At 33.0% G+C, this 15,826-nt stretch overlaps 1 protein-coding gene across 1 annotated transcript in view; it reads left to right on the forward strand.

Annotated features, from left to right (window-relative positions):
* Window positions 1-6,190: 6,190 nt before the first annotated feature.
* The window catches only part of LOC113519063 (homeotic protein proboscipedia), a 68,917-nt gene continuing 59,281 nt past the window's right edge, over window positions 6,191-15,826 (forward strand). The window contains exon 1 of the mRNA XM_052892612.1: window positions 6,191-6,446. The gene's annotated coding sequence lies outside the window, so the exon portion shown is untranslated. The remainder of the gene's footprint in view (window positions 6,447-15,826) is intronic.

Consider the following 15,826-nt stretch of genomic DNA (forward strand, 5'->3'; position numbering starts at 1 on the left):
GAGTGTAATTACTCGCCGCACTGGAAATAACTTAAAGATTAAAAGTCGCATACATCTTGTATTGAACGATACTTACTATAAAAATTGCGGACAATTTAAATATCGCAACGCACACAACACGCATCGAGGACTCAACTCTTGCGAACAACACTGGCATATTACTTAAAACATAAAAAAGGGTTATTTTCTCAAATTGTGAAGCTCACGGTCCAACGCTGGGCCGAAATAATGATTAATGATGGCAAATAAGCAGGTTAGCTTGCTCCAGTCGCCACAAAAAGTGGTCGAGTGCAACCGCGATGCAATGAACCGGCCCCGAGTACTGTAAACTGGGATGGCGTTGTCGAGGGACTTACAAATTAATATTGTTTATTTATAGATGCCATACGCAGAAAATACTTTAAAGAAAGTATGTAATATAATGTTTTATAAACTAGAACCTTTTGACATTCGGCTTACCTAAAATCCATCTAAGGATTTTATACTCAGTATTATGTCAGTTAAAGAGAGTGTTGTATATATGGATTTATAATCTCAAACTGACTCTCTAGTACTAAAAATCATCCTTAAGATATAGATAGTAGATGGCTCGTCCCCTTCCCCGTTGAATATTTGGGTTAGTAGAGTACTCAAATCATAAATTAAGGGTATGGAGACTGTTAGTTATAAAATTATAATATACTCTATTATATTAAGCGTCTTTGATTTTAAAGTTCGTAAATAGATAATTATTACTACAAAGCGAAAATGTTGTTTTTGTAAATTATGAAAGACATGTCGTTTTTGTTCTCAATCATTCTAAACACAACGATTTAATGTAGATGCAAGTGAGTCAAACAAAAATAATGATTTAATATAAAACAAGTCTGTGAACTCTGAAAATCGCACTACAATCTCCGACCTAGGCACCTTTCACACAAAAAGTTGCGAATAATTCCCAAACGTAATTAAGTTTTGGGCAGGTCTGGCGCGAGTATTAATCAATTTGTGTAATTAATTTTAGTAGCGAGGCGCCGATAGGTGCGTCAGTCACAGGTACAGGCCGAGGGCCGACAGGTGGGCGCAAATCTACAGGAAACACCGGCTAATTAGTGGTGCCTTCCGTCCGCTTCTACCACGAGGAAATATCAAACGGAATTATAAATGAAACAAATGTACCGTTCATTTCATTATTGAACAATCTTCTGTATTAACCTGCTGGTGAAACAAGCAAGCAGTTTCCAACCGATTTTAAAAATGAGAATGTTCTCGACTGTGTTCAGCAGTTGACAGTTAACAGTAGATATAATAATAATAACGTACTCGTACTTAAAACATATGTATCTATAGAAAACATACAGACATTCCTATAATTACAATGTTTGTATTGTGCGGGAATCGAACTCACGATCATCGGAAGATAAAGTAACATATTAAACAGCTACACTTCCAAGGTCATCATTCCTGGTATTTGATATCAAAATTCAATAATACCAACACAGAAATATATTTTCAACACGTTGTGGTCTTTCACATGTGTTTATCAGTTGACAGACGGCTGCCAAGCGATCAACGTCCAGCACAGCGCTAATGAGCCTTAACCCTCTCACTGCTGCACATGTCGCGTAATACGACGCCAAATTATACCTTATCACTTGGCCCATGCAGTATCAAAGCTTTTAGTTGTTTTGTAAGCGAATCGAGGAAGCGTAGTTTTTTACAATTTACACATTTTTTTAGCATTTCTTTGGCAACCCATTAATAGCCCACTGATAAGCGCAAGTCTACATAAAAGGGAGATATTTGACTACTATTACTGACCAAACGGTTTAGTAACTACAGAGTTTTATTTCCAAGTTTCCTTCTCTTAAGACGGTGTATTCTTCACCTTTAATTGTCCTCTAATAACATAATACAAATGAAAAACAAGCTGACGGTCCATTTGATGGAAAGTGACAACTGTTTCACGGTCGGAACATGAGTGGGACAGAAGTACCCATGCATTTGCATGACTTTTATGCGAAGTCCCTCTTTGGTATATTTTTACACCGCCATCACGAGTACAAATAAAATCATGATTCTATACTTATTAAGCTTGAAAAATTTATATGGAAGAACGATACTGGAAATAACACGGATGAACATAAGCACAGGGTAGGCTAACCCACCTGCAAGTGGTACAACCAACTAGTTCAAATAGGTTGCAGGGAAACGCTGAATATATTCAACTACAATAAAATTCTTATTTATTTAATCTTATTAAATGCTATTGCTATATTCTAATTAATACATAAAAACATAATAGTCACTGTGACTAGACTATGTAAAAAAATACTATACCTATACATAAAAACTGACTTCTGCCTTAATTAAATAAGTATCGATATAAGAATAAACTATTTCTACGTAATATAAAAACGATTCGTCAAAATTGAATTATGTAGTAAAAGTATGAAAATATACCGCGTAACATGCTTATAGAAAAAAAAAACAATAAAGAAATTACAATCGAATTGAGAGCCTCCTTTTTCGTCGGTTGATAAATGAAATACAAGCAAACTTTTCTGTCCTCATACATTGGTTGTAGACACGTCATGTAGTAATAATTACAGCGTATTAACGGGTGATAACCGTTAATTATGAGTTCGCATCGGCGTACCAACATTAATCACGGTACCTACGCGCTGTGATTATAGACACTCAAATACTATGTTTCATACAATTACTGTAAATGCTCTATGATATTAACGCTTTTTATTTTGATCCACTTCAGCGCTGTAATTGCTTGCTTCAATAGAAATAAATGGTATGTTGGCAATATGAATATTTTAGTTCAAACACGCTCAGTGCCCCGTAACCCTGATGCTCCATTCTGACTCTATAAAGTTCCATACATTATACTGATTGAAATTCAAATCGTCAGCACCCTTTTAAGTATGTGTTCTACTAGTGAAACAAATTTTTTTCCCAAAGAAATATAAGTCGAAAATCAACAAAAAGTTCTCATAGAACTTGACTACTGGACGAGCTGTGTTGTATCATTAGGATAAATAGTAATAAATAACCCTAGTTTTATTACTATTCATATTATTTATTAGAATATTAGGCTACAAGTAGTATATCTTAGGCTTTAAACTTGTAGCAAAATGATATACCGGATTATCATGTTTCCTGCCTATGATTGACTACAGCAATGTGGGACCCAACCATCACACTCGGAAGAGAGTTTATTTAAATATTATATAATTTTCATAAAAAAATTAATCATAATAATAATTAATAACAAAACATAAATTTAAAGGTATACATTTTCAAAAAAGTGCGTCTAGGTCTCTATGTCTTGGGAAACCCTTGCAATTCCTCTAATGTTGCTAACGGTCTGCGCGTAGTCTCTTGTCATCAAGTAAGCCGCACACTCAATTACGCTTACGCTATAAAAAAAAACATATACCACAATTAGGTAAGTACCTACCTCAATCTACATGAAAACAAAGCGTGCCATATTTTTGTTTTTACTTGCGTAAACTGTTATGTTGTTTTCAACCGACTACTTACTCAATTTAAATGTAGTTTTTTTTTTCTTATTCACGTAAATTTGCATCTGCAAAAAGGAAGAAAATCTCTTTTTAGAAATAACACGACCTAGTGCATTACTTCTCTATTAATATGTTTACCTTTTATCTTTATTTGTGTGCTTAAATGATTATTTATAGATATTCTCCTCTAAGTCCCATACTAATTTTCTCAAAAAAACAACCACCATATAAGTACTCGTCTTTTTGGAACAAAAATCTTATAGTTTAAAAGATTAGCCCAGTATATAGATAAATGTAAATTGTATATATATTGTAATTTATATAAAATTGTATTGTAAATATGTATATAATTTAAACGGAGTTTAGACATCTATTTGTTCACTTAATGAGTAAAACCGGTTTTGAATAGCTGATGGGCACAGACCGCTGCGGTGGAATACTTAAATAAGTTTTAAAGTCATTTAATTATCCGCTTAAGTCTCATCGTGAATATTCAGCGATACACAAAGCCAGGATGAATAGATACTACTGGGCATTAGATTTTTATTCATTTTTTTTTTTCTGAAATGGGAGACAAACGATCATAAATAATATATCTGTTGGACATAATTATATATCAACGCTACTCATAGATTCTAGTGACAACGAGTTACATATACTTTATCCAGGTATCTAAAAGTATAACATATGTAAATAAATGTAATAAAATAATAATAATAATAATAATCTTTATTCACTACTCACAAGGAAACTGTTTAGACTGTGACTGTGTGTGACTATTAAGTACTTTAAATTAAAATTGTTATCCTTGTGAAAGTAATAAAAGTGTACTTTGACGAGTGTAGTAGTAGATAGATTGATATTCAATTACCCAGATAGATTTTAAACATGATCCTGGATCTAAATTTAGACATATCTACTCGTAAAATCACATGCAACATGCACCTAAATAATTCATGGGCCACCTTAGATATACGACATGACGATTTTTTAAATAGAAGAGTAGAAGAAAAATAGTGGGCAAAAGAGGAAGGGGAAAACTGAGAAATAACTACATGGGACAGATAAGAGACTTTAAGTGTCAAACAGAGAGGTCAAAGATATGGCAAGGGCTGGCTGGAGGAAAAAGCATAACTTAGTTGCACAGACAAGAAGAAACTCCTAAATAAAAAAAAAAACTTAATACTTAATTATCTCAGTATAATTAAACAAATCAAACTTGTTTTAACCAACTCTAAAATGTATCTAAATTTTTCCCAATTTGATTATATTTTTTGTTTCGGTACCTAAATTTAAATAAGTTAGCATTTTAATGTGGCATTTTTCACACTTCATGCGTCAGATAAATATAACTAAAAATTCTTAGATATTTTTGAATTACTAGAGATATATCAGAATTAATATAGGTATATGAACTTATTCAACGCCAACTACATAACCACTACGCAAGATGCAACCAGCCGTTTATAGAACACAAGAGAAAGAAGTCCTAAATCGACGTAGGGTGTAATTAAGGCGACCACCTACCGCAGCGACCTCGAGGCCTTGACCGACAGCCCTAATGAGTTCACCCGACTCGGAAACGCTCTATACCAGGCCGAAGATGCCCACGCGGACCCGAGTCTCCCTACTACGCCTTAAGGTATACGTTCGTTACCTTAGTGTGAAAGGAATAACTCGAAAATAACTTAATTTTTTCTATAGTATATATAGGAGTACAAGATAGGTATATCTGTATAGTTCGAATCTCAATAAACCTTCAAAATTGCATACACAGAAGAAAACGCCGCCATATTGTTGCATTGCATTTCTCATGCAATGTCCCGTTTACAAAACAAAAATCAAGCAACAAAAGGAAAATACCGACAAGCCGGTTACTAAACTTTTTTACTTTATTCCAATGTTTTCTGCCAGTCTCAAAAGGTACTATGTCGTTTCCGAAGCTAAACTTAAAACCGTTGTACTTAAAAGGCTTAAGTTTCTCAAAACAGGTTTTCTTTAAAGACATTTCGTTTTTCAATATAAAAGCTCCAACATGAGAGCTCCGCCTACACTTGATTTAAAATTAGAACTCTTGCGTGACAAACGCCGGTAACTTCAAATTAAATGTTAAAAAGTTAAACTTTATTCACAAGTGATAGAGCACAGTATTCTACTGTAGTTTATATGCCGTAAGGTGGGTTGCTCCGTAAATGCTATTGGCCCAATCGTGCAACGTGAAACAAACAAGAAATATTCGAGTGAATGAGATGGCGATATAGTGTGACCGGTGATACATCAAGGAAATAAATTTTATTATTTTATTTATTAAAATATACAAAATTTTAGGAGACGTATCAACTAATATATTTCATAAACTAAAAAAATAAATTATTGTATAAAAACAATTCGCTAATTTAAATATTCATCTTACAAACGTCAAGCGAAAGAGATGAAACATTGATATTTGCGGCAGCGAGAAGAGCATAGATAATGTATTGAGTAGACTCTTAGTTCAGACAAAAGGTTCTAAGAGGCGGGCGTTATTTTATGAAACATCGTGATTAAATGTACACGTGCGGAGGTGGACTCAGTTTCTCTTTATTTGCGAGTTACGTCCTTTCGTTTCAATGTGTTGTATGGAAGTGGGCATGGCGGTAACCGAGCAGTGACGATTCGTTTAGTAGACAGTTGACAGTCGCCACGCCACACTGACATTCCGATAGTAGCACTGATAAAAAATTTTCTATTGATGATTTTTTGCTGGCTCTTCCGAATAGTGCTTAGTGTACAATGTTTAAATGAACTAAACCGAACTGTGTGAAACTATTCTTTTATTTTATAGACTTGTTTAGTTCAAGTGTTATAGTGAAGTGTTGTGATGCTTTATATATAATGACTAAAATTTGTGTTACTGACTGTCCCGTGAAAACTGCGACTGTGTTTATTTAAGTAAGTTATTTCAATCAAGTTATCAACCTACCTACCCACTTAGATAGCTAATTAATCAATTTATTTTAAGATCTTTTGTAATAGATATCAGTCTCATAACGTAGATATATATTCGCAACTGATTTAGAATAGTTATTTTTTTAACAAGCATATGACCTATATCTGTAATTAGTTCTAAATAAAAATATTCAAATATGTATTTCGTTAATTTAAAATATCATAGCTGGAGTTTTATATAACATAAGTACCTAAACTACATGTCAATTACCCTATCGATAGATACTTCATGTAATCACCAAAATTGAAGTAAAGGTCGATTTTAGTTTTTATTAATTTCATTTATTTTTTACAATTTATTTTTCACATGCGTCATTAGTTTGAATCACTATAACATATAGGTACTTAATATTAAATCAAGACCTACTTTTATAACTTCGTTACTAATACTCAAATTATTCCATAATTGTCATAAACAAATAGCTCGCATTCGTAATCACAAATGTACATTTATCATTAGTTGATAATTACCTAGGCAATTACCTAATTTTGTATCCGATTATGAAATACCAACCGCCCACCCAATGTGCAGTACCCACTACAGTACCCAACTGTAAAGCATTTATTTATTAAGTAGGTGTAGGTTTTTACCTATAAGCCGATATTTTGAAAGCGAGGTGACCAAATACCTTAAAAACTGGCGACATATTAGCATATATTCCTATTTTAAACATCTTCCTACCTCATTAAACCAGAAGCAGACCATAGTCATACAATACTTCTGATTGGTCTCGATGCTGCAAACTTCTACAATATAGGTACAGTACCCATTTAAGTAAAGCATTAAGTGTATAACTTAGCTTATAAAGAGTTAAAAGAAAATCATTAGCTTCCTTTTAGGTGTATATATATTTATTAACTTTTCCCAAAGTTAGATTTCTCGAAAAAACCAAAAAATATTTAAGTTTCTCGTAGGTACTAACGAAAACACATCGCTTGTCTACCCGTATTATTTTAGTAAAAATGATAATAATTTCACCGTTAAAAATGACAATAATTTTGCCGTGTACCTATAGGTACCAAGGTCAACTCCACGCCATCTTCACTGAAAACCATTGTAGTTAATTCCTGATAAATTCATCACGATGTATCAACTGATATAACTTCTCCCTGACCTATCATTCCCAGTTCTCCACCAGCATAATCTGGTCGAAAGGAGGACTGCTTACGCTGTCGGTTTATGCTGGCAAATTAAATATACCTACCTTTCCATTATGAATCGTATAAAAGTAACATGGGTATGCATCCTTCAACTCTATACTTAACTATACATATATCTATTATAACATAGATAGACATGTATTTTAAAAACCTTTTACAATAAAACATTTTAATGTCCTGTCTGAAAATTTGGTATTTCAGAAAGCACTTCCATTATATCGACAGCGTTTTTTAATTCTATTTTACCTGCGTCAATTACTAAATAAATTATTTTAAATATTGCTAAATAACTTAAGGCATAAATATTGTTGAATTATAAAATAAACAGGCGTAATTTGAACTCTTGCCTTGTACGTCGTGTCAATTAAAACTTTAATATGAATGAACAAATTAATGTAAACTCTTTATCGCTCCCTTCTCTATATTGTAAAAATTTTAATTACGCAACAATTATGGCAATAATAATTTGCAATTAATTATCGAATATTAAAAGCTTCTGTAATATGTATTAACTATTTATAACTTTTAACATTTAATCATACTTAAATAAATCATTGTATATCTATAAATGTTAGTCATACAGAAACTGAAAATCGGTATTTTTGTTTTTAATTATTATCACTAAATCTTTTGTTTTGGTAGTAAATAAAGTAAATAAGTAGGTACATATTTGATAACTTAAAAAAGAAATATTGAAAAAGTAAACAATTTTTGTTAATAAATTTACCTGTTATATTCGATAAATATTACTTATATTAATAAGGTAAGTAAATGTACCTACTTAATGCTTACAGAGCCGCATTTAAAACTGTCGTTCGGACATAGTTTAAATTGTTTATTTCTCAATTTGACACTCTTATGAAATGCAAACTCTTTAGAACTAAATGGTAAAATACATACCTACGTATACGACACATAAATATAAATTTAGATCGTGAAATAAATAGAATCTTAATAGATTGGTAACTTACAATTATTTATATCTAATAATTAATAATTTCAAACGATTATTACGAACCTTGTTACCTGTCCGAATTAAAATTATATACGTATACTAACTTAGTTAACCGTTAGGTATTGAAATTCCTAAAGTTTCAATATTCAACTATCTAGTGATACATCAAGGCTACGGCCCGCCCTCCCGTCGCTGGGCGGTCGCTTCAGCCTGAAGCGCAGACACGCCCATTCTAACTTCTATGTGCTGTGCCATATAATATCATGTACTGAGAATGTGTGAGACTATCTTATGGAGTACTACTAAATGAGTTTGGTTAGCATACTAAATGTGATTTTTTTTTGCATTTAACAACCTTTGCTCGAACTCAACTTAAATGCCTAATTATTAGTAAATAATGCCTAGTTGATAATAAATATATACTAAAAATTAAGTATTCAATTTGAATTCATTAATACAAAAACATATGTTCATTATTTTAACGGTGTCTATACATATCTATATTTTATGAAATTAATATCTTTGTCGTTTTCTAAAACTGTTTCGACTGCGATCTTCAGTTCGAACGGAGCAGGGTGACGAAAACCTGCAACGCAGTGAAGTGCCTTACTTCCTCTGAAAAAGACTTCTGGATAAAGTCAAAACAATTATGGAAAACGACAAATACTTACTTACACTTACTTATACTTCATGTAATTCTCGTTATATCTACATATATAAATACAGATCAGTAGGTATATTCAAATAATTTTTAAGCAACTTCCAAATAGAGACGGTTCTTTAGATTTTGTATTTTTGTAATCAATAAAAAGATCCTTTACTCCTGTGTTGGTCCCAGCATTCTGAGCGTGTTATTTTTGTCTTGTTTGCTACGACGCAAAATGTAATTAGATGCTTATAGTCACATAATTCCAGGTTTAAATTTCAAATATTTTGCCTCTAATTCATTTACGGAACATGTCGTCATTTATCGGTGTGTTTTATTAATCTCAAAATAAAAATAGTATATTAAAAACCCTAGTCAATAGGTGATACTCATGTTGCTTTTTGGTCATGACTCCGCGACTACGCTATCACTACGACGATGACTAGCTTATTTACTATTCCTATATCTATTGATTGTCAAAATATACATTCAAAAATAGATGCAAATTGAGGGTATCTTGATTTTTATTTAATCTTTTTGTAAAAATGTTTAATTTATGATTGAACACATAATCTATCTATGGTAGAGATTCTGTAGACTTTTACAAAAATCGCCAAACTCGAAATTTTACCATATTCGAAACAACGACCAAAAAAGCCATTTTAAATAGTCGGCAAGTAAACTACTAGGTTACAATACATTCAATATATTATTTATGAAGTCATTCATATTAGGCCATCATATCATCCGTTAAATATTCACTGCTGAATAGACCTCCTCCATAAGGGCCCGTTTTACCATGCTTGGCATGCGGGTTGGCAGCCGCAGTTAGGCTTTTTATGATGTTTTAAGAGGGACGCTGTTGCCCATCTTTTGACCATTACGTTCCCTTAGTCACCTCGTATGATACCCACGGAAAAGTATGGGGTTGTTCATTCTATGCCAGGACCACACGACAATTCGTTATAGGTATTCATTAAAAATATTCTAGTCTAGTCTAGGAAACATACTAAATAAACGCAATATATACAACGAAGAAACGCTCATACATTATGTAACGCCACGCCACATGTCACGAATTTATGCTCTACACAAACAGCCCTCACAAGTCTGTACATATACGTACCTATGTAACACGAGTATATAACACGTATAAAACACGCTATGTGACTGTTGCGGTTATAAAAATGAGTTACTGAGTAGCTTCATACATACATTATTGTTATTTACTAACTTTTGCCCGTTATTTTGTACGCGTGATATTTGGAAGTAGGTTACCACTTCCAGATGGCGTATAAAGAGAAAATATACGAGTACAACAGGATTTAAGTTAGACCATCTGAAATATGAATATGTAAATAGCAGCCAATTTAGTGCAATAGTTTTTGCGTACCAAAACAAACATACGGACATATAAACAAAAATATTAGGAATTATTGTTTAAACTCCTGTTAAGTTAGGTTTAAGACCCCTCACATCAATTTTGCTTAAATATCTACTAATTACCTACATAGATTTTTTTTAATGGTAAATAATGGAATGGTAACCCCACCCGCGCTATCGGTATACACCGGCGGGGCACCAGTGAAGGATGATAGGTGAGGATGAAGCAGGTCAATTAGCCCATCGTGACGAATTCATCAAGAATTGTATACGATGGTTTCCAGGGGGAACCACGTGGAGGTCGACCTAATCGAGCATATTGCTAGCAATGGGGCTGTTAAACTCCATTGCTAACAATCCCTTTCCCCCCTATCTACAGTGATACAATTTTAATATATTAGTAGAAATATTATTATTTCAAGTTACATACAATGACACATTTTGTTATATACTAATACTTATTCCAGGAGGGAGAAGGAATTGTTAGTAATGGGGATTAGTAGCTCCATCATCAGGTCGACTTCCTCGTGGTTCCCCCTGAAAACCATCATGATTGATTTATTGTTAGATTCGTCACTGTGGGCTAACTGATCTGCGTCATCCTCACCTATCAACTCTTACTGGTGCCCCACCAGTGTATACTGATAGCGCAAGCGGGGTTACCATTTCATTATCATCCATTCATCCATCCAAACAAAACAAAAACACTTATTCGTGATAAAAAAAAAACACTTATTATATTAGTAAAGTACATACAAATATTTAGCAATTGAACAAGTACAGATAGCTGCATTTGGATATATAGGGATATATGTATATAGCTACTTTGTCCCCTGTCATTCTCAGAATGTTATCAGGACTGGACCATGAATATTATGAGTATATAGAAGAAAATTATTTCTCATCATATCCTTAGAAATATTTGTTTATTTATTGTACAATGAAACAAGTAAGGAACTTAATGCCATATGGTATTCTCTACCAGCTAAAAAGGTTAAAAAAAAAACTTATGAAGGGCAGTAGTGGTATAAGAGATGTGACAATTATTATAATAACATACTTAAATAATTATACGTGCATATAATACATATATGTTTATTTCTCTACATATATTATATTAACATTTTTTTTTAATTTTATTTACATAAATATGTTTTTTGGCAAGGTATACTAGCAATGGGGCCACTAGTCCCCATTACTAACAATACTAACAACAGGATCGGAAACGCATATGTGATACCCCTAGTGTTACAGGCGTCCATAGGCTACAGTTTACCATCGGATGGGCTGTATGTTTGTTTGCCACCTTTATAGTACAAAAAAAATCCTCTCTTCCCTACCACCATTAGTCGAGTTTTTAATAGCATTAGTCCATCTTGTAGCGGCACGTCCTCTAGTTCGTTCCTTTTTACTTGTCTCAACATAAGTTAGACAAGAGAATCTTAAATAAAACAATCGTATTAGTCTTCTAACCAAAAATTATGATAATAATAATAAGAAATCAGATAACTAACATTTTAAAGCACAACCACAGATAAAATAACATATGGACCAAAAATACCCAGATTCGAACCAATTTAGAAGTAACTGTCCCGACCGAAAATCGAATATGAATATAAATTATCAGAACTAAATTTAGGTTATCTGTGTCTATCAGATTAGAATATCTATAAGATGTTTACTTTAGTTAAAAAAGATTTTTTTTTCAAAAAGAACATCTCATTAACAAATTGTGCATCTACATACGCTACATTTACACTACAAAACAAGACAACAGTCATACAAAAATAAAAGATTTAACTATTTTCGCAAATCGCTTATTTAACACTACATCTAGATATTATTAATCCTATTAACATAATAAATGCAAAAGTTTGTAACGATGGATTGATTGATGAATTTTGTTACTCTTTCACGCAGAAACTACTGAACGGAATTTAAATAAAAGGTAAATCGATAAGTTATATTCAACTATGCTCTTAAAAATACTTTACTACTGATTCACGGGAGTGATGCCGTGAGAAACAGCGAGTCTTAAATATAAGCTAAAGATTTTCTCCAAAATTTTCGATCTAAATTTCTATATTATATATAATTTTTGATATCTGAAGATCTAAAGATTGAGTGTTAAGTTAGAGAAGAAGGCAAATAGATACCTATTAAAGCACCCCTTTTGTGATCCATCAATCTCCAATCTCTACGAAAGATTGTCTTATTACTCAGAGATACACCTCTGTTATTAAATTAGTAATATTACTTACGTTATCTACTGTTCTAATGTAATTTTAGTAGTATAGCTTCTAATGTAAATTGTACAGACCCAAAATTAGTTGATAAAAATACACACACTTACTTATCTTAAACTTATATTTTTTTTTTACAACTTATAATGGCAAACAAGCTGACGGTCCACTTGATGGAAAGTGGTAACCGTCGCCTATAGACATGAGCAGTACTATGGACATAACAGAGTATACTGTTTCGCCCATGATACCCCCCATGCGTTGCCATTCCTGAAGACTCAGGTGTTATTCCTCTGTACCCAGTAAATTCACGCTATATCCCACCCTTCAAACCGAAACACAGCCATGCAAACACAACTGCTTCACGGTTGAAACACGAATGGAACAGAGGTACCCAAGCAATCGACTTTTGTACAAAGTCTTCCTCTGGCTCATTGAGAACTTTTGTGCTTCCCCCTGCCTTATACTATAATTTTATAGATCCTATGTGTTACCTTTGTAATGTCCTACGATTTAAGATATCTATAGTTTCTTGGCTTTAGATAAGCCGTTCCTAGTAGACTCGCTCATACGCTTACTTGCCAAGGAACCACAATTGCGCATCAGGTGTTCCATGGATTCAAATTCTTCCCTACACAATCTGCACAGTGTATTCGTAGATAGACCCATCTTGTATAGTAAATGCTTTAATGGATTATGTCCAACTAGGGTACCCATTATGAGTCTTGCCAGTTATCTGCCACCACTGTTGATGAGTTTATCCCAGCCCTCAACGTTGTCGTTTAAGAACTTTTTAGAATACTTGAGACCCTTCAATTTTCTCCATTCCTTCTGCTATTTTATTTTCGCATACTCCTCAAGGGCATAGTTATCGACACTTGATGCAAATGCAACATGTGGTTCAGAACCTATCATTTTTATTCTAATTCTCTTCTTGCCAACTCATCAATCTTTTCATCCTTAAATCCCTATATATCCAGGGATTCATACCAAATTAACTCTATTATGCCGACTGAAATTATTTAAGTTTTGAATAGTATTTAAAGTTAACCCAGAATTCACTCTTGTTGATACAAGTGCTTTAATAGTTACTTGACTATCACTTCACGCCTACGTAAGTTAATCCGATTATTTTGACAAGTAAAATATAATTATAGAATTATTAGTTTAATTGCACATGTAGCATTTTTTTAAGATAAGTTTAAGATCTATTGTCTTTTACGTGATATAAATCTCCTAAAAGATATTGTTATAATTATAATTTTAGGCTTTCCTATTTTTTTATTATTAATGTCGTGACTTTGATAGTAAATAGATACTAGGTACATTATCTTTAACGAATTTTATGAATAATTAAAAAAGCTATATAAATTGACATCCAACAATTATTTAGTTCAAAAATTAAGTACTACATCATCAACATAAGTTATGCATGATGAAATTTGAAAGAAATAAAAAAAAATATAATTATGCGACTCACACTGTAGAGTAAATGAAAGAATTCAGTTTAACAATATGAATTATAAGCCAAAACGAAAAAAGACGACCAGAAAAAGAACAATAGAATACAATTTAAAAAGCATCTACCGGATTAGAACTTGATTTAACAAGTCAGTGTCGATTATAATGTTGACAATTATAAAAACTATTAAACAAATGTGCAACGTGACGAGTAATTATTCCGCTGCCAATTATTCCATTCCAATTACACGTAGGCCACAAACATAGGGACCTAACCTATATAATATGTACATTAATTGAATCGGAGAATTACACCAACCTTTGGTGGTGGTATCCATTAATAATTATTATTATTTGTCTCTTTGAAAACAAATAAATAAAAATAAATTACATATATTTTTATTCAATCAACATTTACATTTTCAAATTAAAATAATTACCATCAAAGAGAATTTTACCAGTAAAACTAAATATTTTTAATGTTATAATTATATTCCTTCGGGAAAAATATTATGGAAATGAAGAAAAATCCTTAAAAAGCGTTTTATTTTTACTTAACACAACATGCAAGGGAGCAAAGGATAAGTATAATCTATGAATGCTAACAACTAAAAGAAAATATTTCCTTCAACCATTGACAGCAGTGTGCCCGCTTTATCATTGCAATGAGAATGAGAATTTCTATATTACAGTCGCTAATAAAGACATTAATACGCATTATTGATACCACATAAAATAGATACAAGACCTTTCTGCCAGCTGAACACCTCGGCTTTCACCCCGGGGTGATCCATCAGGAATCAGTGCGCGCCGCCGGGGCCGCCGTCGTGTGTTGACGTTTACGACCCGAATTATGACGTATACTTTCCGACTTACACGACCTTACGACACTTTGTCACAAGCCGCGCCACTGTTTGCCACCGAAAATTTATGCTCGTTTCTGTCTGATCGTGTTTGAAGTTTAGAAGTTTTCGCTCAGTTTTCATCTGTGGGTTCACGGGCTGAATTAGTTGCGATAAATTCTTTATGGTGACAGTCTCGTCATCTTGACCATATATATTCTTTTTTATTAAATCAACTGCGTTCTTAGAATACGGTGACAGAGTACCAGTAAATGATGATAGACGAAGATTGGTCATGTCAGTTAACTCATTACGACGAATTCACAGTTTTCGAGGAGGGACCACGTAAAGACCCACCTGGCATTATTTCAAAAAATATGGCCGCTAAACATCCTTATTAACACTCCTCTTGACCTTATTTCTCAATATGACTCTGATTTCCGTCTGCCTCAAAAAGTAATGATTTTAACCCTAGGGTACAAGTTTTTTTTTTTTTTGCTGGATGAAAATGGAATGGTAACCCCGCCTGCGCTAACGGGATACGCTGGCGGAGCACCAGTGAAGGGTGATCGATGAGGATGAAAACAGGTCAGTTAGCCCATCATGACGAATTCACAAGGAATTAACCATGA

The sequence above is a fragment of the Galleria mellonella genome, unplaced genomic scaffold (genome assembly GCF_026898425.1).
Source record: "Galleria mellonella isolate WM207_F2 unplaced genomic scaffold, CSIRO_AGI_GalMel_v1 utg159, whole genome shotgun sequence".
In the NCBI taxonomy this organism is placed as follows: domain Eukaryota; kingdom Metazoa; phylum Arthropoda; class Insecta; order Lepidoptera; family Pyralidae; genus Galleria; species Galleria mellonella.